At 49.7% G+C, this 22,378-nt stretch overlaps 2 protein-coding genes across 5 annotated transcripts in view; one reads left to right on the top strand and one right to left on the bottom strand.

Annotated features, from left to right (window-relative positions):
* Positions 1–22,378, top strand: part of CPLX2 (complexin 2) — a 124,361-nt gene that overhangs the window by 92,358 nt on the left and 9,625 nt on the right. The window contains exon 3 of one of the 4 annotated variants that reach the window (XM_067031903.1): positions 17,756–18,489. The exons of 2 other annotated variants lie outside the window; for them this stretch is intronic. The gene's annotated coding sequence lies outside the window, so the exon portion shown is untranslated. Of the gene's footprint in view, positions 1–17,755; positions 18,490–18,806; positions 19,190–22,378 lie in introns of those variants that run through there. One more of the 4 variants, XM_059060174.2, reaches the window with a different exon arrangement.
* The window catches only part of THOC3 (THO complex subunit 3), a 113,840-nt gene continuing 104,041 nt past the window's right edge, over positions 12,580–22,378 (bottom strand). Inside the window, exon 8 of the transcript XR_010840283.1 lies at positions 12,580–12,674. The gene's annotated coding sequence lies outside the window, so the exon portion shown is untranslated. The remainder of the gene's footprint in view (positions 12,675–22,378) is intronic.

Raw genomic sequence — 22,378 nt, forward strand, 5'->3', positions numbered from 1 at the left:
TTGTCAGGCCCATCCTGGGCAGGCCAGGCTCAGCCCAGTGCCACAGAGGGGACTCTGCCCTCTCTGAGATGAGTGGCTATGCAGAGTCACCAGACAGGCAAATAAGAGCTACCTGGCAGCCTGCACAAAGTTCCGATGGGGCAGGGACCAACTCTGCCCAGAGAAGGAGGCATGTGTCCTGGGTCATGAGCCATCGTAAGAGGAGGAAGGGCACCCTTGGCAGAGACAAGAGCAGTTCATGGTGCAGAGGAAGGTTTGGAGAAGAGGAAACACAGGGCTGGAGTGAGATCTCATCACAAGAAGACACTTCATGGCCTAGGCCTCAGGTTTCCCACCTGTGAAATGGGTATAACAACTCCCATTTTTAGCTTCCTCTGCGAGGTCCACAGAGGAAAGCCTGTTGACTCTCCTTCATCCACTTCCCAGGCCCTGCCAGGCCCTGTACAAGCCACGGGGGTCACTGAGATAAATAAACCTCGAGACCCAGGTGGGTTCCTTCATGCCACTGACAGATATCTATTTTTTACTTCTGGTGCTTGGGAGGTGGTTATTGTTGGGAGCAAAGAAAGGCCTGTCCTTAGCTCCCAGGGGCCCGGTTCCAGATGTGCCCGTCTGGCAGCCGCGCTTCGGTCCTGGCACAAGTCTGAGGATCCATGGGCCGCTCGGGAAGAGGCAGATGTATTTTGACAAGACTGCCACAGCTTCTACAGCATCCTGAGTCAAAATAAGCCCTTCTCATGGGCAGCCCCTGGGACGGGCTATTTCTGCACCACGTTCCTTTTTCCCACATGGGGGGATGGGGGTGGGAACTCAGCAGCAACGGTTCCAGCTAAAAACAGAAGCTGCCTCAGCTGGAGCTCACGACATTCCCCTCAACAGAGGCATCAGCTCTCTGCCTGTCATGAACTCAGGAAGTCTTTTGTGTGGGATCAAACTCAGATAATTTCCCCCATGGGTATGGGCAGTCCAACCTCAGGAACACTCCAACAACCCGCCCCCCATCCCAGGGGGTCCCAAATCATAAAAATAAGTCTTTCCACACGTACAAAACTTTGCCAGTGACAGTGTTTTCTTGCCCATACACCAACTTGATGAGGTGGCTGCTCTTGTTCCCATTTTAAAGATGAGCAAACTGAGACTCAGAGAGGTGACCTGACCCTGCAGGGGATGAAGGAGATAAGATCTGAGTCCAAGGCTGTCAGAGTCTCTGGTGAAAAGAAAGAGCCTGGGAGAGGAATTGAGGCAAAGGTGGCTGCATAGTTTCTAAATTTCACTGGATCAAGATCAAAGGGCAGGAAGGCATGTCACCTGAGTCCCTGTTCAATGTGATGGGCACCATGCAAAGTCACTCCAACAGAGAGCATCTCATTTTAATCACCCAAACAGTCCTGGAAATAGGAATTGTTATCCCCATTTTCTGGATGGGGAAACTGAGGATCAGAGAGACAAAGTGCCTTCCTGGTTGGCTATAAGGAAAGCAGTTTCAACCTGGGGTCTTGCATCCGGCAACCGTGCTGCAAGGTCTTTGCTTCCTCGGTGCTGCAGGAGCTGAGGCCAAGGAGGGCTCAGGACGGAGGGGAAGCGCGTGTGTTCCAGAGGAAGCAGGGTGGCTGGTTAAGGTGTCTGCCGGTGTTTTCCATGGCATGGAAGTCTGGGTCCCTCAGTGACTGCAGGTACTTCGGTAGGTACCAGTTTAAAGAACAAGTCCTTCACTGAGTTTATTTCTCCTTTGCAGTTCTCTTTCAATGTTTCTATTGAGCCTGTGAGACAGTCTCAGGCTGAGTCTTTACAACTCTCCTATATCAGCCCCTCCCTTTCATTGACCTCAGACTCAGGCAGCTCCAGGCCCCCAGAGCACAGAGCTGGACAGAGCTGGACGCCCACACATGGTTCCTTTTCGTTGCGTGTATGTGTACTATTACCCCTCTGCAAGTGGCACTGGTTTTCCGGTGTGAAGAGGCAAGATGAGGTTTCCTTTTAAAATAAATGTAATGAAGGGTTTTATTTTTGCAAGTGAGTGGAATTAGAGAGTGATGTTAAGTAAATAGCAGAGGTGGTATGTAGATGTGACTAACCCGTGAAGGTTCTACTCCAGGGAGAGAGGCTGGCACAGGCGGGCTCCTCACCTCTGGGCCGGGCCTGGCACCAGCTCCACACGGTGTCATCAGAACTCACTGGTGGGACCCCTGAGAAACCGGCTCCAGCACCCCTCCTCCCGCTGAGCATGAGGTCTTCTTTGTCCTTCTTTGTCCTGGGCCCCAGTGCCAGCACAGGCCAGCGCAGGTTTGCTGACAGATGTCTGTCTGCTGCCCCCGAGATGCACTGGGGAGAAGGGAAATTGGCCCTCAAGGGAAGAACCATGAAAAGAGAAACTTGGAACTTCAAAGAGGCAAAAGTACAAAGCAAGCAACTGTCCACCTGACCCCTTCTCCCACCGAGATCCAAGTTCAACCTTCTTGAAGAGAGCAGAGTGGTAAAGAGAGGTTCTGGAAACACACAGCCAGAGCTTAGGTCCAGCTGACTCGCCCGTGCTGGGTGACCCTGAGCAAGTGGCTGCACTGCCGGCCCAGCCCCTCTTCTGCAGAATGGGATCGTCACAGGGTCCACTTCCTAGGGTTCTTGGGAGGGTCACCTGAATTCAGCCAGGTGAAGAATTTATAGAAGCCCTGGCACGTGGCTTGCACCCCATACATGGTTATTCTGTTATTTTGTGTTAGGCACTGGCTAGGCGATTTCCAGATGTTATGTCAAGGCCGGCATCAGCCCTGCAATGTGGGCTCAGAGAGGTGCAGTGCCTTGCCCCAGGTCACACAGCCAGGAAGTGCTGGGGCCAGGGGAGGAATCCAGGTTCTCCAGCTTAGACTGGTGCAATTACTACGGCACACCTGAGCCTTCCCCCCACCCTCACTTCCCTGCCCTCAGAGTCTCCCTCTCAACTCACTGCTCATCCCTCTCTAGACCTTCACAGTGAAGATGCTTTTCCTTTCAAGAGGGCACAGCCAGGCCTCCATCTGCTGGGTTGACCTTTTAGCTCCACTTCAGCCTTTCTGCTACTCTTGCTGTTTTCCAACCCAGCCCACATTCCCCCATTAAAGTCACTAGGAGAACAAGTGCTCTTTTGATTGCATGAGACCTAACCTCAACTCAAACTAGAGAAGCAAAAGAGGCCGTATAACTTCTCTGAGCTTTAGTTTGCCCTTAAGTATAGTGGGGTCATAATAGTATACACATACAGTTGATGTAAGGATTAAATGAGACAATGCATGTTAAAGCCTCAGGGCTGTGCCTAGTAGATAGTAAGTGCTCATTATTAGTATTATTCCTTGTATTGTTGTTGTTATTATTATTACTACTATTCGAGGGATGATGGTCAGAGACACTGCCCCAGTTTTCAAAGGACGCACTGTCTAGTATGTACACAAAGATAAGTAAGCATCCAAAATCACAGGTACCCTATAATAGAGCAGAGCGAGTGAATTTTGCAATGTCAGAATGATACATCACTGCAGTCAAACAGGTGCACAATGATCCACGGCCACAGTGAGAGTGAAAAAAATTGCACAATTCATTTATTCAGTAAACATTTACCAGGTGCCCTCCACGGGCCAGGCACTGTGCCAGGCATCGACACTGCAGCAATGGCCAAACAGACATCATCTCTGCCCCCGTGGGACCCCCACCCAGTAGAAGAGATAAACCTGGAACAAATCATTATTGAAGTTCAGTGGAGCTAAGAAGAACAAGTACATTGTGCCATAAAAATTTCTACCAGGAAACAGAGCTTAGTCTGAGGGTGTAGATGGGGAAGGCTTCTTTCCCAGAGGAAGTGGGGATTAAAGGGGATCAGAGGAGAAGTGGGGAGGGCAGTTGGATGAGACCTGGAGAGTAGAGATTACAAGAGATATTTAGGGGGTAAAACCAGCCTTCTACCATAAGGCAAAGTGATCAAGGTGCAGTTTAGAGTCAAAATGCCTGGGGCCTAATCCCAGCTCTGCCACGTACTAGCTGTGACACCTAAGCCAATAAAATAAATCTCCCTGAGCCTCAGTTCCTTCATCTGCATAATGGGCACCATGCCAACTACATCATTGGATTAAATGTAATAACATACATGGAGTAGTTAGCACAATGCCAGTCAATCCAATTTTAGAGACAGAAAATGATAGAAAAATTAAAGTTGTTTAAGGGCAAAAAAGGACTGTATTAGTTCATGTAACTGAACAATTCAAGGGTGGTTTGAGGATTTCAGGAAGGGCTAGATCCAGGAGTCATGCAATATCATGAGAGCTCTCTCTCTCTCTCTCTCTCTCTCTCTCTCTCTCTCTCTCTGTCAGTTCTGTTTCTCTCTGGCTTGGCTTCTCCCTTAGGCAGGCTCTTTCTGCACCAAGACCCTGAAGCTCCAGGCTTACATTTTCTCAGCTCAGTAACTCCAACAGAGGAGAATTTTTCTAATATTTCCAAAACAAACTTCAGGACTGAGTGTCCCTGGACCATCTTGAGTCACATATCCATCCCTAAATCCTATGCTTGGGTTATGTACCAATCCCTAGAGCTTGAGGGAAAGAGGACAGGAGGACTCCATTCAAACCACATGGCCAGAGAACAAGAGAAGGGTGGATCCTCAAAGGAATGCTAAGATGCTGAACGGAATCAAAGCTACAGGACAAGCTAAGATAGCCCATGTCTACCATAGCAAATAAACAGAGACACAGGGTGGCCATGCTGCAGCAGTCGGTGACACACTGACAGTGCTCAATAATTACTCAGTGTCTCCTCAGCCTGAACCAGCCATAGAATGAGCCCCATCTCCCAGGCAGACATCCTGGTCCCAGAAGAGCAGAGAGGGGAGTACAGACTCCAGGACCAGATAGGTTGGATGCAGATGCTGAATGGCACCTTCCATCTGCATGACCTTGACGAGTTTCGTGTCCTCTCTCTGCCTCTTTCCTCATCTGTGAAATGGGCATAACAGTAATACCTCATAAGGTTGTTGTGCAGCATAAACAAGGTAGTATGTGTAAAGTATGTGGAATGGCGGCTAGCACACTGTAGCTCAGTCAGGTTAGCTCCTATTATTACCATCATTCCACAGGGTCTGAACCTCAGGGGTCATGTTGATTTATACCTCTCCACAGGTAAAGCCCCTTCTCACCTCTTCCAGAACATCCACCAAAAGACAGTGAAAGGCCACATTCAACTTCTCCCTTCCACTTGGTGAAATTAGATGGAAATATGAAACTTTGGGGCAGCAGGAAATCTGAGTAGATACTGCAGTCTGGTGGGGTCTGCGGCCAGCCCTGAGTTGGAGGGAGCTCTTAGGAGGAGGCATCAGAGACCCCTGGACCACCCATGTCCTCCCAGTGACCAGCCTACCCCCAGGTTACAGTCTCTGTGGAGGTCTGCTCAGGAAGCCAGCTTCTTCCCAGCCCATTTCCAAGGGGTTTAGCAGCATCCCCTGTCTGTCACCTGCCTGATCCTGCAGGTGTCCCAGTGTAAGGACGCTGCCATCCCCTCCCTGAAACGTCTAGGAGGAAAAACTGATGAGAGTAGGAAGAAAAGAGGAAACTTACTTTCACAAAGCACGCTGAGCATGTCCCACACTCAGCTGGACCCTTGTTTACAGGTCCTCAATTAACCTCCATCACGACACTAGTTACCATCCCCTGCCCCAAGCTTCAGGTGAGGAAACTGAGGCTCAGAGAGGTGAAGTGACTTGCCCAAGGTCACACAGCTAGTGAAGGAAGAAACCGGGGGCCCTGCTCCAGGCCTTGAGACGCAACGTCGCAGCTTCCGCCACACTCAGCACTGAACCATGCCGGGAATCTAACAAGCGGCAGCCCAAATCCAAAGAGAGAGCAGGTTTCCAAGGAGAAGGAGGAGAGGTGTTGGGAACATGCAGTTATTTACAGGATGCAGTGTGGGTTGCTGCAGGAGAGAGGGAGGTTGACTGAGGTTGACTTGCCCAAAGTCCACAGTCGGGATAAGAACCCAGTTCCTTCCATGCTGCCATGCCCTGGGAGAGATGATGTGAAGGGCAGTACTCCCTAAGAGGTGTGGGAACTCACTTACCAGGATCCCAGAATGCTCCATGCCAAGGCCTGGGAGCTGTGTGCCTGAGTTGGAGGTGGCCAGAGCACACCCACACCCTGCTTACCTCTATCCACAAGCACAAGTAGCACCACACTTCCCAGTTCCTTGAAGTGAGTCCAAGGTACTAGGTTTGGCCAATGAATGGTGAGCAGAAGTGTTGATAGCAGTGAGAATACTGGCCAGAAACAGGGAACACTTCACGTAGGCCATTTGAGGAGAGCTTCATGAAGGTGCGGGGAGGACAGGAAGGTCCCACAGGGACAGTGCAACTCCCCGGGGCCAGCTTTGGTGGGTAGCCATCACCACCTCTAAGCCTGAAGGGCAAGGAGGGAATAGTTGCCAAGCCTGGAGAGGGTACATATGTGGAAAGGATCGCTTAACAGAAGCAGTGGCCTTCAGCCAAGGGACACTCTCATTTTGCTCTTTTCCGGCCTCTAATCCCTGCCAGTAACTCCCATTGATAAAACCCAACCAGAAGCCCAAGGGCAAAGGGAGCCTGTTGATTGGTCCATATCAATGAGCCTCCTGGGCCCAGAGCTGGGTGGGGAGGGGAAGAATGGATCTAGAGGAGCAACCAGGAGCTAGCCCACAAGATGACTTCCCAGCTGGGGCCGTGGGGACCTCTGTGATACTCCAGCTCTCCCTTCCTGCCACAGTGACCCTGGAAGCCGCATATTCAGTTGGTGGCATCATCAAGATGGTAGAGCCCTCCATGAGCCTCATCAACCTTGCATAGTATCTCCCTCTTCCAGCCACATCCCAGTGTGGTCTGACCATTACAGTCAGAAACAAAACAAAATAAAACAACAAGCTAAAGAGAGATGTCCTAGAGGCATTGCAAGGAAAAGGGCATCTTTTGGAAAACCTTTAAAAACTGATGACTTAGAATCAGGAAGCTTACCCAGGGCAGTGAGGCCTTGAAATGATGCAGTCCAAAGACACCCTAAAAGTCACCCTGAGAAGGACTGTGGGAACAAGAATCAGAGGTCTTTCAAATCCATCAAATGGAAAGAGGTCAGATAAAAGACCGGCAAGATGCTCAATGATCACAGTTCTGGGAGAGAGCTCAGAGATGAAAAGGAGAAATCCGGAACATCTGAGAGAGCCTCGGCCTCAGACTTGACTAAGGAGAACCTCAGGGAAATTCTTGCTCCCAAATTGCTTTTTGGAAGTAGAGGTGCCAAAGGCACTGCTCTGTCGGACAAATGTTCCAACTCCAATTGACAAACGAGATGCAGACAAATCACCAGAAAGGGATGGCACCCACCCAAGAATGCTGATGCCACTCAAGGGTGAAATTGCAGAGCTCTTGGCCAAAAATATGTGCATGTTTGAGGGGATGTGGATGTATGAACTGGGATCTGTGGATATGAAGTTTGAGCTTTGGCAAAGTTTTGAGCAAGGACCCACAATGTGAGCTCCTTCTCTCACTTAAGTCAACATTACCGTGGGGACCTTGTTGCACAGGTGAGGCGGTGTCATAGAAACAGAAAACTGGGACCAGGATGATCCGCTCCTTTTTGGAATGTGAGAATATTAAACAGAGGGTCCTTTCAGGGTCAGAGCCTGCTTGATTAGAAGTTTTCTGAAGGAGGGGACATACAGCTCCAACGTTACAGATTCCAGCAGGTCTTTCGCAGTTGACAAAGGTAGAAACCTCATTCAAAGCAACTTAAGTAGAAAGATGGTATTTACTGGTCACATAATGGAAAAGTACATGAGCAGGTGATGCTTAAAAGCACATTGGGATCTGGACACTCAAACACTGTCATCAGGAATTTGTCTCCTTCCCTTCTCTTGGCTCTGCTCTACCCTGTGTTGGCATCGCCCTCAAGCAGGCTCTCTCTGGGTGGTGACAAAAAGGTCCAGCTGCTCAGTCCCACTTTCTGCCAGCCTTACAAATCCCATAGAAATAGAAAGCCTATTTCTCATTGGTTTCAGCTAAAGTCCTAGGGCTAACTCTCATTGGCTTAACTTGTGTCACGTGCCAAACCTGAGCTAATCACAGTGTCCAGAGCTAATAGTCATCTGATTGGCCAGCTGTGGGTCTAACGCTCACCCATGGAAGTGGGATGTGGAGTCAGCCCCACCCAGACCATAATGCCTAAAAGCGGGGGAGAAAGAGATGCCAAAGAGTTACTAAACAGGCCAAAATGTGTGTCAGCACAGCAAATAACACCAAAAACATCCCAATGACAAAATACCATAGTGATGGGGCCAAAGCATGGAAGGAAATCTTGGGGTATGGACAAAGAAATGCAAAAAAAAGGGGGGATGCAAGTACAAGATTTAAAGGAGGATGCCAGCACTATAATTGTGGTCTGTGGCCCAGGAAGGAGCCTAGGTCTCCAAGTTCCCGGACCTGAGATGGGGACCTTAAGGCCCACGACCATTTCAACCCCCAGAAGGTAGGGCTATGCAATGCACAAGTTTTGCCTCTGGAAATAGTCATTGAGCATCCACAGTGAGGAAGTTCACTGTTTGATGTTGGAGATTCAGGGATGAGCAAGACACAGTCCTCGCCCTCAAGCAGCTTACACTCCAGTAGGAGGAGACAACCAAGGATGTATAAATTAATAGAGGAACAAAATGAACATCAGAGGCGTGGAGTGCACCAGAACAGTGAGTGCTCTGTAGGAGAGGAATCATGGTAAACAGGCTGGCAGAGGAGGTAGAAGGCAGACCAAGGGAGGCCCTCATGGGTCTGGACTTGCTGTAGGCAATAGTGAGTCATTAAAGGTTTCTGAGCACAGGAGTGACACAGCAGGAAGAAGTTTCATCATCTTAATGGAGCCAGATAAAGCCCAGAGGAGAGTCACAGAGATGATCAAAGGGCTGGGGACAGGATTGTGGAGGGAGACGACAGAGTGAGGCCTGGAAAGATGAAGGCCAAGCAGAGCCTTGATCTAAGTCAGGCAGAGGAGCACACTGCTTGCTGACGCTAGACCAAGACACGGATGGAGCCGCACCATGAAGTCACTGAGAATGTTGCTTTGTTTAACTCCCATTGGGAAAGTGAGTGTCACACATACAAAAAATGTCATTTATATAGCTGTGATCCCCACCTACACCCCCAGAGGGGGTGTAGGCTGGAAGTGGGGAATAAATCACTAATAAAGAGGTTCTGGTAGCGTTCTGAGTGGTCATCATAAAGGAAGACTGAGGGGCACCAGGGCGTCTCAGGATGTTCTGTATTCATTCATGAAAAGACCACTTCCTGAGGGCCTGCTTTGAGCCTGGTCCTCCTCTAGGCTCTGAGCTCAGAAACAGGAGCAGACCTCCCCTTGTCTTACTACATCATAGCCCTACCACCTTCTGAAACAACCCAGCTCCCTGTGTGTTTCCTGGAGCAGCATCTGCTTCACCCATCACACAAGACAGAAATTTGCAGGGGTTTTTCTCTCCATTGTATCCCCAGGACCTAGAGGAGTCCCTGACCTGTAGTAGAAGCTTAGAACATATTTGCTGAGTGAATGAATTCCTCATGTTCAGTGAGTCCCCTTCCTCAAAGGATTCAAAATCTAGGGAGAAAGTCAGACAACAAAGCCAATGTCAAGTGTAAAATTTCGTTTCAATGGTGCTACAATGAGAGGTCCATGTGGGAGCATATAGGACACCCCTGACTCAGCCCTGCTTCCCAGAAGGGATTCCTTTATACTTTAGCTGAGCCATGATGGTCAAAGTAAAACAGAGCAGGCAAAGCTCCTCTGGGAGCCACCAGTATGGGCAAAGGTGCAGAAACACCAGGTGGCAGCATGATGGAGCATAGGTGGCTATTAATGGAATTGGAGAGAGCGGTTCTGGTTCTGGTCCTGGAGGGCCTTAAGGGCCAATATAAAGGATTTGCACTTTCTTTTTGTGTCAGTTAAGATCCTTTTGCTTGTGAGAAAAGACAAAACTAAAGCCACTTAAAGCAGCTTTAAGGACAACAAAATGGAAGGAGTGGTTATTGGCTCATAAAAATGACAAGACCTAGGAGAGCTGTAGGCACAGCTTGATCCAAGGTGGAAACAATGTCACCAGGCTAGGGTTTCTCCCTCTCCCTTTCTTGGCTCTACTTGCTCTCCCCATTCTGAGGCTCTGTATGGTAGCTCCTGGGAAACCCAATTCATAGCCCAGTGAAGCTAAAAAGAGAGTCCATTTTCCTTAGCTCAAACAGAAGTCCCAGAATTGAGTCTCTCTGGCCCTGACTGGTCTGATTTGGGTCATGTGACTACCCCTGAACTGATCTGGAGAACCAGGGAGACCTAAGTGCTGATTGGCTTAGCCCAGGTCATGTGACCCATCCATGGCTCCAAATGAAATACACAGGTTGGCTCCTCCAAAGCTGACGCCACAGGAGGGAGTGGGTGCTAAGGTGGCAAAATAAGCTGTGACCACCATGTGTTTCAAGGAGGAGAGTGATGCAATTGGACCCGTGTTTTAGAAAGCTATGATTCTCCTACAGATGTGGAAACCAGTTAGAAAGTCAATCTGAAGGCAAGAGCAGAAGCAGGAGCCATGGTTAGATGGCTGGTGTTAAGAGTCAGCTTGACGGCTTCCCTGGTAGCGCAGTGGTTGACAGTCTGCCTGCCAATGCAGGGGACACGGGTTCGTGCCACGGTCTGGGAAGACCCCACATGCCGCGGAGCGGCTGGGCCCGTGAGCCGTGGCCGCTGAGCCTGCGCTTCTGGAGCTCGGCAACGGGAGAGGTCCCAGCAGTGAGAGGGGGGAAAAAAAAAAAAAGAGTCAGGTTGAAGCGAACTAAATGGAAATGAGCAAAGGACTGTGACAGAGAGGGATTTTTTTAATTTAAATCCTTAGGGCAGAGTTCCAGGGCCCTGACCTACAGCCACCATCACTTTTGATCACCTCAGACTTGGAACACCCAGCCCCATTAAGGACCAGCTTGTGGCAAGGTCCCCATATAGGTGCCCTAGCAGGGTCACCTACACTCTGGGACCAGTTGCCCCAAAGCTGCAGATCCCGGCTTGGCTGCCAGCAACCCACCTAATCCCCCTCTAAGAATGTGGCCACCTGTAGAGACATACCAAGTTCCAAAGCTGCTGATGCCGCCACTTCTCAGCTGTGTTACCCTGAACAAAGCCCTTAACCTCTCTGAGTGTGAATATCGCTGTCTGAATATAAAGTGGAGATGATGACATTTAGGGTAAGGGACGTGTTGGTGTAGGGATCAAATCAGATAAAGATATGAATCACCTACCACAGTGAGAGGCTCAGTAGATGAAAATTCCTTCCTCTTCAAACCTTTCAGCTTTTCCCTGGTTTCATCTTCCCAGCACCTCTCCAACACCTTGTTTGTTTGCCAAATAAAAGGTGGTTTTGTTTTATTTTGTTTTTTTCTGCCAGAAAGAAACAACGGGAGGTTGAGTGGCACAGACCAGCCATTTTTAGATTTGTGGGTAGAAAAAAGTCCTCTTGTTCTCAGGCCGGAATCTAAGCTCCCTCTGGACTTCCTTCAGGCGATTCCTATTTGGGGACATGATACTCCAGTCCCCTGTGTGGTGGAGAGGAAGGGAGGAAGCCCAAAGAGGGGGTAAGGAAGTAGAAGAAACATCGCCCACCCCTAGTTTCCTCTAAACTTCAAATTCTTCTTTCTCACTCCAACTTAAATGAACTCAGGGGACTCAGGAGGCAGAGTTCTCTGGCAAAAAGATCATAAAAGTAGGCTTTGTCTAATGATCGCACAGCCCCAAACTCCAGAATCCCCGCCTTGCTCAGGTGTTGGAGGGAAAGAGGATTAACACTTGCTGAGATTGTGCTGTGATTCCCTAAACATTGTTTTATCTGAGCCTCACAATCACCCTGGTCGGTTGGGATCATTGACCCATTTCACTGAGGAGGAAGCTGAGTCTCAGAGAAAAACCACACTATCTGGAAGGGGCAGAGAGCTGCTAAGATTTCACCCATGTCTCTGTGTGACCAGAGCTCATTGCTGTCTCCTCCACAGTGCCTCTGAGATGACTCTGGCAGCCCCAGAGCCAACCTCCCTGTCCCTTCCCTGCTTTGGACTTCCAATCCCATCTGGCTTACAAGCTGTGTGTTTTTGATTCTCCTCCTCAGAGCTGCCTCTTCACTAGGATAGCACTTAGTGTGTTGTATTATCATTGACTGTTGGTGGGTATCTCTCCCCACTCACTCCTGAGTGCTTCAAATCAGAGGCACTGATCTGAAAGGATCTTGAGTGTGTGAATTGGTCCATGTGTTATCTCTCTGTGGAGTATTCTCCTCTCTTACTGTGGAATAAAGAGGGGGAAGAGAAACTCCGAAAGTTCTTATACATCTTTGTCTGCCTAGGACAGTGCCCGGTGTGTCATAGGCTTGCCACACATGTTTGATAAATGAAGATTTGAGTGAAAGGAGATCTACCACATAGGATTGTCATGAGCTGAAAGGGCTGAGATCTATAGCATCCCTAGAACAGTGCTTGGCATACCGGATGTGTTTTAAGAATGTAATGCTGAGTTACAACTGGGAAGGAACACTTACCCAGGAATTAGGAGTTTCATTAACTTGCTGTGTGGCATTGAGAAAGTCCCTTCCCATTTCTGGGCTTCTGTTTCTTCATTTGTAAGTTGAAGACACTGGATTAGATGACCAGAAATATACCTTTTCAGTGCTGACTTTTTATGCATGTTTCATCTCCTCCCTTCACTCAACTCCTCCCCAGACACACACACACACACACGCACGCACGCACACACACGCATGCACGCACGCACCCCACGTGCATGCCTGTCAATCTCCAAGACAGAATTCTGCTGCCTCTTGGCACTTTCTGTCTTTCATTTCCTTGACCAGAACCTCCATGAGCTTATTAAAATTTGTTGTCCATGTTCCTCAGCTATGCCTGCTTTAGTAAAACAGCAATATTGTCCCCTCAGATTCACTTTATTAAAGAGCAAAATCGGTTTTGTGGGCCAGGATGTGCTGGTCTTAAATGGAAAGTAGAAGTCATTTCCAGCTTACTTGCTCCATAAATGCAGGGGTTCTGCTGGCTGCCTTTGCACTGAGATGGAAAGAACATTTATCTTCACAAATGTAGGCAACTCCATGGAGGCAGCCCTGCAAGGGACAAGGGAAAAAACCTTCCATTCCAAAAGGTGCGGCAAGACCAAAAAAGAAAAGTTCTTCCTAGAACAGGAACAAAATTACACGGCAGGATCACTTCTAACTCCACAATTCTAGACGTTAAGATTCATAGGATTTAAGATTCTAAAGTTGTGAGTGAATGTGTATAATTAGTTGAATCTAAACTTCTATTAGTCCTAAAATAGTATATGATTCCATGATTAAGTATTTTTTCCTACAAGACCAGGGTCCTATGATTCTCAGATTCTATTGACCCAAGACAAGGGTTTTTCAACTAGTGGGTGTATCCAAAACACCTGGGGTCTTGGTAACCAATGCAAATTTCTGGGCTCCCATCTCCAAGATTTTGGTCTATCCACGTGGAATGAGCCCCAAGAGTCTGCAATCTTTTTAACATGTTCCCCCAACCCCAGTGGATCTGAGTAGGAGGGGGTCACTCTTGGACATACAGTGTTTAGAGAGCCTGTCATTCTAGATTCTGTGATTCTAAATGTGATTCTAAAATGGTCTTTTGCTTATGATTCTAGCATTCTGGAGCTCTTACTCTGTTTCCATATGCGTAAGGACAAGATTCCAAGGTGTATAGACTATCTTTCTGAGCAAGTGTTTCACATGGGGAAGGGGGAAAAAAGACCAAGTGTCATGAGGTTGGAGGGACATTCTAGAAGGGGGATTTCCTGAAGGCACAGAGGAAACGTTGATGCACCGATTTGCCTGAGCAAGTCCAGTGCTAGGACTCAAATGAAGAGGCTTGGTGAGGTGCATTGGCTGGCTCTGGGGTGACATGAGCATCTGGGGTCATCAGGAGGAATTCCAGATGGACAGGGAGATCCAACCATGTCCTGGAGAGTTGGAAGGGCTGAGATTGGAGGAGGGAGGCAGAAATCACAGCAGAGAGCTCGAAAAAGAACCAGTAGCAAGGGAGGAAGGATTTATCCCCAAAACATCCTCCCCATGCCTGTGTCGGATGGTAGGGGAACTGCAGACTGGTTTGGCAGACATGAAAATGTAAGGTTTCAGGAAAACTCAGGCTGAGAGGGAGCTAACTGTGTGGGGATATCGCAGGGTACAGTGTGTGGGCTGAAAGAGGACTGCCTTGACATGCTAATGAGTGCTTGGATCTTGGAGGGTAGGGATGGGATGAAGGGTAGCAGAGGACCTCTAAGGAGCTTGTAGGCAGATGCTGGGCTGGGGAGGGGCTCTGAGTTGGGTCTGGAATAGAGAGGGTTTCCTCAGGAGGTTCCCATATACACTCCATGTACCACCAATGAATCAGGATTCAGATGAGGAACCTGGGACCCTCTTTCTGAAAACAAAAGTGGAGAATGGAGAATCCAAAGTTCTCCAGCTTCCCAGATGGGGCAGGTTGGGTTACCAAGCATTTCTCTGGCGGGGTCGGGGGGGCGGAGAATGGAAAAGAAAGGGTCAGTAAGTCTTGGTGATACATTTAGCCTGTATGTCTGCACAGTGGTGATGACACACTTCTGGCTGCGCATACAAACCCCTTCTGCCCCACACAGTGACAGTGACACATGTGCCAGCCCATTGTGACACACTTATACCTGCACCCTTACCACTAATGATGGCACCATTTCAAATTGATGCTAACACACTATGTGTCATCTCTCATTGACAGCAACACTTAGGATATACACTACTACACAGAAATGGTGCTATGTCCCCAGAATTTTTGCATCTGGCACAGTCTAAGTAAATGGCACCCTCTGTGGTTGTACACTGCACAACCTGCAGAGCTGCATATAGTACCCATGCCTTACACCCAAACCATCACACAACGCCATTAACATATTCCACTGTAACAACAACCTACTTAGCTCTACACCCAATAACACACTCACACCAGAGTCACTTCATATCGGGAGGGATACACCACCACACACTGAGAGTCACATGGTGTCACACCCACATTTGCCCTACTAGAACCTGTATCCCTCCACACAGATGCTGCCCACTCCCACCTGCACGGCCCCCAGAGGTGGCACACACACAAAGTCACCTTTGAACACCAGTGGTTTGCCTTTACACTGTGTCACTGCATGTTGAAGGAGAGAGACTGGGACCCTGACCTCACAACCTGACACTGATGGCACCATAGCCTTTTTAGTGACAAGAGGGGAGGCACTCATCAGATGAGCAAGGTGGTCTAGAGCCCTTCCCTCTGCACCACCCCCATAGTTCTGTTTCTGCCTCTGGCACACAGCCACCCCCACAAACCAAGACCAACTCTGCCCCTGCAGGCTCAAGCTAGAATGACAGGATGTGGAGTCAGCATCTGGAGCATTCAGATGTCTCTCTGCACTGACCAGCTCAACTCCTAGTTGAGGTCAGGGCCAGCCAGCAAGCTCTTCCTCATCTCCCACATGGCAGCCAGCGTGCCCTTTGGATGGAGGCAGCTGCAGGGAAGAAATGGGCTGACCTTTGGACAAGAGCCATGCTCACTGATCACATTTATAGTCTGTGACAGTTGTCATTCCTCACACACTCAATCCTCACACAAAGCACTGACTTTAGCTCTCTTGACTGGCTTCTTAGTGAACATTCAAGGCATGTACGTATCATTTTCAAAATCTGTTCAAATCTGGCCCCCTGCCCCAGCCCACAGCGCTCATCAATAAAAGTGGAAATTCAGCACCAGCCAGGGTAAGACACCTTAAGCAGAGCCACATTCATATTTTACCAGGTGAGTCTTAGAAGCTGTCTACAAAGCAGGGTCTGCAAGGACCAAGGCTCAACATGGAGGGCGGGGACTTGCAGCAGGCTGGATTAGAGATGCAGGAGATGAAGGAAATGCTGACAACCCACATGACATGAAGACCCCAATCTGAGTGTGAATTCATGGCAGGTTTTTTTTTTTTTCAAGTGAGAAACTGGAGAACAGGGAAGATGATAAATGTCAATGTAAAAAAATATATCAGCAGAGTAAAAGTTACATTTCCATAGGCTGTGGGATGTGTCAGAAGAGAAGCAGCCCAGCCTGGTGGAAGGACCCCAGAGCTCGGTGTCATGCAGACATGGGCTGGAATCCTGGATCTGCCAAAGACTCACTGTATCTCCCTGGGCCTTGCCTTCCCCATCTTGAAAATAGGGGTTTATGTGAACTAAAGGAGACAATGTAATTTATGCAAAGCACCAAAGTGAGCACCTGAGACATAATGGAGGCCTGATAGTTGTATGATTAGTAATATTATAATCAGTAAGAAATGTTTATAATATTTAGCAACATTTCTGCAGTTATAAAACAGTATTTGGGAACCATGTCCAGGCTGGTAACATTGAACAGGAACAAGTATTCATCTTTTCACCACCTTTTTTGACAGGAAGCGTCAGTGGCTCATGTCATACCCTAATTGTTCAAAGGATAAAGCCACCAAAACATGACTGAGCTGTCCTTTTATTCACCAGTAAGATTTTCTGCAGCTAGACATGACTCATGTCAGCTCATGCAGTTCTTAATAGGCTCATAGAAACTGGGGTTCAAAGGGTGCTTTAGCTGTCACTTACCACCCAACTGCCATCTTCCAGGGGTAGGGAACTCAGCATCTTACATGAAGCAGTCCTTACTATGGTAGGACAGCTCCAGCTGGTAGAAGGTTCTTCCTCTTAGAGCTTCTGTCTGCCTTCCTTTACCTTTCCTCCATTGCCCCAATTCTGTCTTCAACACTAGTAAAAACAGTAGTACTTTTCTTTCCTTGCAATGGTCATTTATTCATTCAACAAGCTTTCTTTAGCTCCTGCTTTGCCAGGCACCATGCTAAATGCTGGAATTACAAATTGAACAAGTCTTGTCAGTCCTTCAAGGGCTAATCCCCCTTCAGCATTCTCTCCTCCAGGTAAAACATCCTTAAATCCTTCCAGCATCCCTCATTGAACTCGATTTCCAGACACCCACCACCAAACCACTTCCTTCTTTTCTAACCATACTTGAGCCTACTAAAGTCCATCTTAAAGTGTTGTGTCCAGAACTGAGCTTAGTATTTTTCTGAAGTCTAAGTTGGATTTTTAGCCCAGCTTAGTCAACATCCATGTCAAAGGCAATGCCCATTGTGGAAAAACCCCAATTGTAACTAGAGTGCTGCCAGCCAGGTCCCACTCACTGAGCTTCTGTTCTAGGAGAACAGGGAAGAGGAGGGAGGAGGAAAGAGGAGGACTATGACTCTTGAAATGACAGGATGTCAGATCTCCCTTCCCAGAACTCCCCTCAGGCATTAGTGGCAATTCTAAGTCACTCTAATCAAACAGCCTCCCCTCTTCCCCTTCCATTAGTGTCTGCCTCTGGAAAGGGAAGGAAAATTAAAAATGAGCTGACAGGCCAACACAACACAGAATGGAAAACTCAGCCATAAAGGAAGGGACTCCCTTACACCCAGCCCCACAGCCTGTAAGGGGAAAACAGAGATGAGCTTCAGAAGGTGACTCTCTAGATGAGGAAGGTGGGTCCACCAATGGCTTCTGATTTGTGGGGAGTCCCCCATTTTGAGACCTCTGCTGTGAACATGTATAAAGGAATAGTCCCCCCTTGTTGGAATAAAATCATGCCTCCTTCCTTTCTCAGATCCTGTCCTTCTGCAGCTCTTGCCGATCCCTTCTTGGAAGGAAGCCATCGCCTTACAGAAGCAGGAGTCATCTCCACTCTGACATAACCCCTGATTGATGCATAAACTCCTGCAAATCTTTCAAAGGCCTGGTGCAAGGCTCCTCCTCCCTGAAGCCATTTTCCTACACATTGGGCTGGATTAAAGGAAGCATTTTAGAGCCAAAAAGATGGCAATCAGAATGGAGAGGCTCATTAGGAGAGAGTCATGAAATGAAAAATGAGTGTGAACAGAGGAGGGAAGGCTGGGGTGAGGGGTAGATGTTGCCCTGCCTCTTGGTGGTCCCCTTTCTTCCCAGGGCAAAGGAGAGAAAAAATGGCCTTCTAGAATAAGTTTTGCCAAAGAATTCCCTATTCTTCACAGGATATCAGATCTAGAAGGGCCTTGCAAGTGACTCGCCCAAGGTCCACAGCAATTTTACAGCAGTCTTCTCCCTCTGGGTCCACGTGGAATGTTCCTTACCCCCTAGGAAGGCCTTACCCACATGATGCATCAATGTTTTCTGAGTGCTCATGTGGAAGGACAGGATACTGAGGGGCTGCAAAGATGATCTGACGGTGGTCCTGTCATCCTGTAGGAGCTCACAAGCAAGAGGCATGCAAACAGAGGAACAGGGGACCCTGAAACAGGGGTATGCCTGAGGGTGGCAGGAGCTCTGAGGAGAATGTGATCAGTTCTGCCTGGAGGAATCAAGGTGGGCTTTCCTGAGCGGCCGATCTTGTATTTCTGCTTTTTAAAAAAAAACCAAAACCCTCCCTCCATCCTCTGACCCGCACTGCCCCTCGGAACATTGAAGCAGCAAGCTTTCGGTCCTAAGAGCTGTGGCCAGGATACGCAGCTGCAGGGGTGATTGCTGGGGGTGTCTGGAGGAGAAGATACAAGAAAAGGTGGAGGAGGAAAGGGAGTGGAGATTTTTTTTTTTTCAAGAGAGGGGAAAGGAGGGAGGAAGGGAAAGGGAAACGGAGGGGGGAGGCGGAAGAGGGAGAGAGGGAAATAGGGAGGGAGGGAGGGAGAGACGGAGAAAGGGAGGGAGGGGGAGGGAGGAGAGAAATGGGGAGAAAGGAGGAGGAAGAGGAGAGGGGGGAGGGAGGGGGGAGGGAGGGAGAGACCGAGAGAGAGAGAGAGAGAGAGAGAGAGAGAGAGAGAGAGAGAGAGAGAGAGAGAGAGAGAGATTTGAATTTCCCATCTGGAAGGGGAGAGGTAGAGCGTCAGGGTCTGGCTGACGGGCGCGATTGGAGGGCGCCTCCGGCAGCCACCCGAGGCAATAGCCGCGGCCCCAGCTCACCGGGCGGAGTTGCACGAGGCGGCAGAGGAAGCTGGAATAGCAGGAGGAACCGCCTCGTGGAGTTCGGCCGGAGCCCTGCAGTGGCTCAGACGTTTGCGAGGACCTCCAGGTCGGTGCTGGCCACGGGCCGGGAGGGCGGAGCCGGGCTGTGGGCAACAGGGTCTGGGTTCTCGCCTCCAGGCCGCCGCGCAGCCCGGGAAGCTGCAGGGTATGGTTTTCGGGGGCACAGCTCCCCAAGACTGCCCGGGCGCGAGAAAGGGAGGCTGCGCGGCAGCAGCAGGGACTCTCCAGGGCGCGCTCTCCGTGGTGCTGAAAGGACAGCTCCCCGCAAGGGGGAAGCGAGCAGGCGGAGGGGAGGGAGGGAAGCGGAAGCCAACTGGGAAGGAGGGGTGGGCCCCCGAGCTGGAGACCCTCGGGCAGAAGCCCCAACGAAGCTGCCCGGCTCCCGGGGAGCCAGGACCGCCCCGAGGGCGGCGGGAGACTCAAGTCTGAACCTAGAGAACAACTTCGAGCTCTTGGGGTAGGGATGGGGGGACGTCGATCTAAGCTACTTCAGGTTGTGGTTAACCTGGAGCCTGCCAGGGCCCTCTTCGCCTAGGGAGAGGGAGCCGCCCCTGAGGGGTACAGTTCGGGTACCGGAGTGAGTCAGAGGGCGGCGGGAGTGGGGCGGACAAACCGAAGGTGCAGAGGAGGAGAACCTAAATGTTGACTGGGGGTGGGGGACCAAGAGGACTCTATTTGTCATGGGAGGAGGAGGAGCCGAGGTTTGGGCTGCACCTGTCAGCTGCCTGGGGTCATTAGGAACGATCAGTTCTACGCCCTCGCCGGCCCCGCTCTGCCCCCTCCCTCAGCAAAGTTTGAGACCAGGCCAGGTCTTGAAGGTTGGAGCTCTAAGTGTTGGGGGGGAGGGGTGCTGTCAGTGGCCAACCGTGAGCTCGAGGCAGAACTGCCGGCTACGTTGATCTCGGTGGGGGAACCGATAGAGGGACGCCAGGATTCCTGTCCCCCTCTTCTGCCGGGAGAATACGAAACCCCGCTTCCGCTTTTCTGCAGGAGCCAGTTCCTTACCCACTCCCATCCTCCACTGCTCCTTTCCCTCCCCCAGTGCTTCTCCCTTCTAGAGGCATGGGGGGTGGGGGGAGTAGAGGGACATCCCCTGTCACTGCACCGCAATTAGCCTAGGGTCCCCCTCAAAAGGCAAATGAGTGTTGAACTGACTTGCAGTGAATATGGCCTGGACATGAGCTATTAAAAAAAAAAAAAAAAGACAACAGATAAACAGCCACAAGGACAAACCCTGCAGGTGCCCGAGTCTGCTTGTCAGATGGCGGGGTCCAGTCCTGAAAACCACCTGGGGCTCTGATGGCCAAGCCTGAGGAAGTGCCTCAGCTGCCTTCGGGTTAGGATGGGTTAGGAGGGAGCCTGAGAGGGGAAGCCGAAGGCGCATCCCGGGCACGCTAAAGGCAAGGAAGCCTGGTGCTGCAGTAGCACCCCTCCCCCACCCCTCCTTGTGTCCCCTCCCCCAGCCTAACGTCCCCACTACCACCAGCACCACCACCACCCTTCCCGTGCAGGGACAGACCAAGTCTTCCCGCAGACCCGCTGAGGAGCGCCTCCTGGCGGTCTGGCCAAAATCCTCAACTGCACGCAACCTGCTGGACCTACAGGCATATGGCAAAATATCTACACACACGCCTGCACACACGCTCACGCAGAATCACAACGATGCCTAAGTTCAGAGTTAGACACGCAGGAGCATACTCGCTGACACACATTAAATTCAATCCAGCAAATATGTCCTGAGGCTCTACCCTGAGCTAAGAGATGTTGTAGATGCTGGGACAGGAGAAAGCACAAGATACAAGCCCTGCCCTGGGAAGAGTTCGGAGTGACTGGGAAGGGAAAGACACATAGCTGGACAGAGTGCATGAGCTGGAGGCAGGCAGGGCTGCCCTAGAAAGTGCCATGGGTCTCAGAGGAGGAACACTCCATCACATCTCACCGAGGAGAGATTTCATGGGAGGAGTGATGTATGAAGTGGACCTTTGAAAATTAATGCTGCTGCTGCTGATGATGATGGTGATGACAATGACAGCGAGTATGTACTGAGCACCTACTATGTGCCAAATGCTGGGCTGATCACATTTGCATTATTTCATTTAATGCTTACAACATGCATTGGGTATAGACGTCATTGTCTCCATCTTGCAGATGAGAAAAGATTAAGTCATTTGCTCAAGGTCACTTAGTAAGTAGTGGGGCCAGGAACTGAACTGGCAGAGATGAGGTTAAGAGGTTCCAAGGATGTAGAAATAGCATGAATAGATACCCAGGAGTTTTTGGAAAGAATATGTGTGGAGGTATAGCTGATAAAGAGCCACGTACAAGGGATGGGAAATGAATGGTGAGGAGGCAGATGTTAGACTCTGCAGGACTTGAAGGTCAGCACACGGACTCTAGTTGGTTTAACCAGGCCATGGGGAGCCACTGCAGGATGTGTTTGCATGAGCAGATCTGCCCTTTAGGAAGATTAATCGGACAGCCTTGTGGAGGATAGATGTAAGGTAGGGGAGGGACAGAGTTAGAGGTTATGCAAAAATTCAGAACCTTGAGGCCCTGAACCAAGGCATTAGCAGCCATAGGAGAGGGGATGTGTGGATGCAGGAAACACTGTGGAGCTATAATCTCTGGGCTTCTTCCTCAGCACCCCGTCCCAATTATAACTTGCCAATTCCTTGTGTGGTTTTTGTCCAGCGTCTACCTCCCCAGCTGACTGAATGCTGTGAGAACAAATGCTATGACTCCCTTGTTCCCTGCCACAGCCCCAGCACTCAGAACAATGCCTGGCAGAGAGTAGATGCCCAGAGAAAATTTGTAGTGTGAGTGAATGAATGAATGAATGAATGAAGAATTCCCTGACTGTGGAGTTTTCCACTGAGGCAATTGGAAGAAGGAATGCTGAAGGAAAAGGTGGTTGGTGGGGAGGGGAGGAAATGATGACATTGATCTTTGGATAGAATGAATTTAAGAATATCCAGCAAAGAGTTAAATGTGCAGGTTTGGGGACAGAGAGAGTGAGAGGTCTGTGACTGAAGAAGAGCATAAACCAATAAGGGTAGGTGAGATTTCCCAGGTAGACAGTGGGAGGGGGAGTCAACAAAAGATAGAAAGAAGACCATCTGAGAAGAAAGATGATGGCCACAAGAGTGCTGTGTCATGGAATTCAGGAAATTCAAGAAGGCTGAGAAAAAGCAGGGTGGGTGAGAGGGAGGTAAGGGGTCTTCCTCAGCATCTGATA

The sequence above is a fragment of the Kogia breviceps genome, chromosome 4 (assembly GCF_026419965.1).
Source record: "Kogia breviceps isolate mKogBre1 chromosome 4, mKogBre1 haplotype 1, whole genome shotgun sequence".
NCBI lineage: Eukaryota > Metazoa > Chordata > Mammalia > Artiodactyla > Physeteridae > Kogia > Kogia breviceps.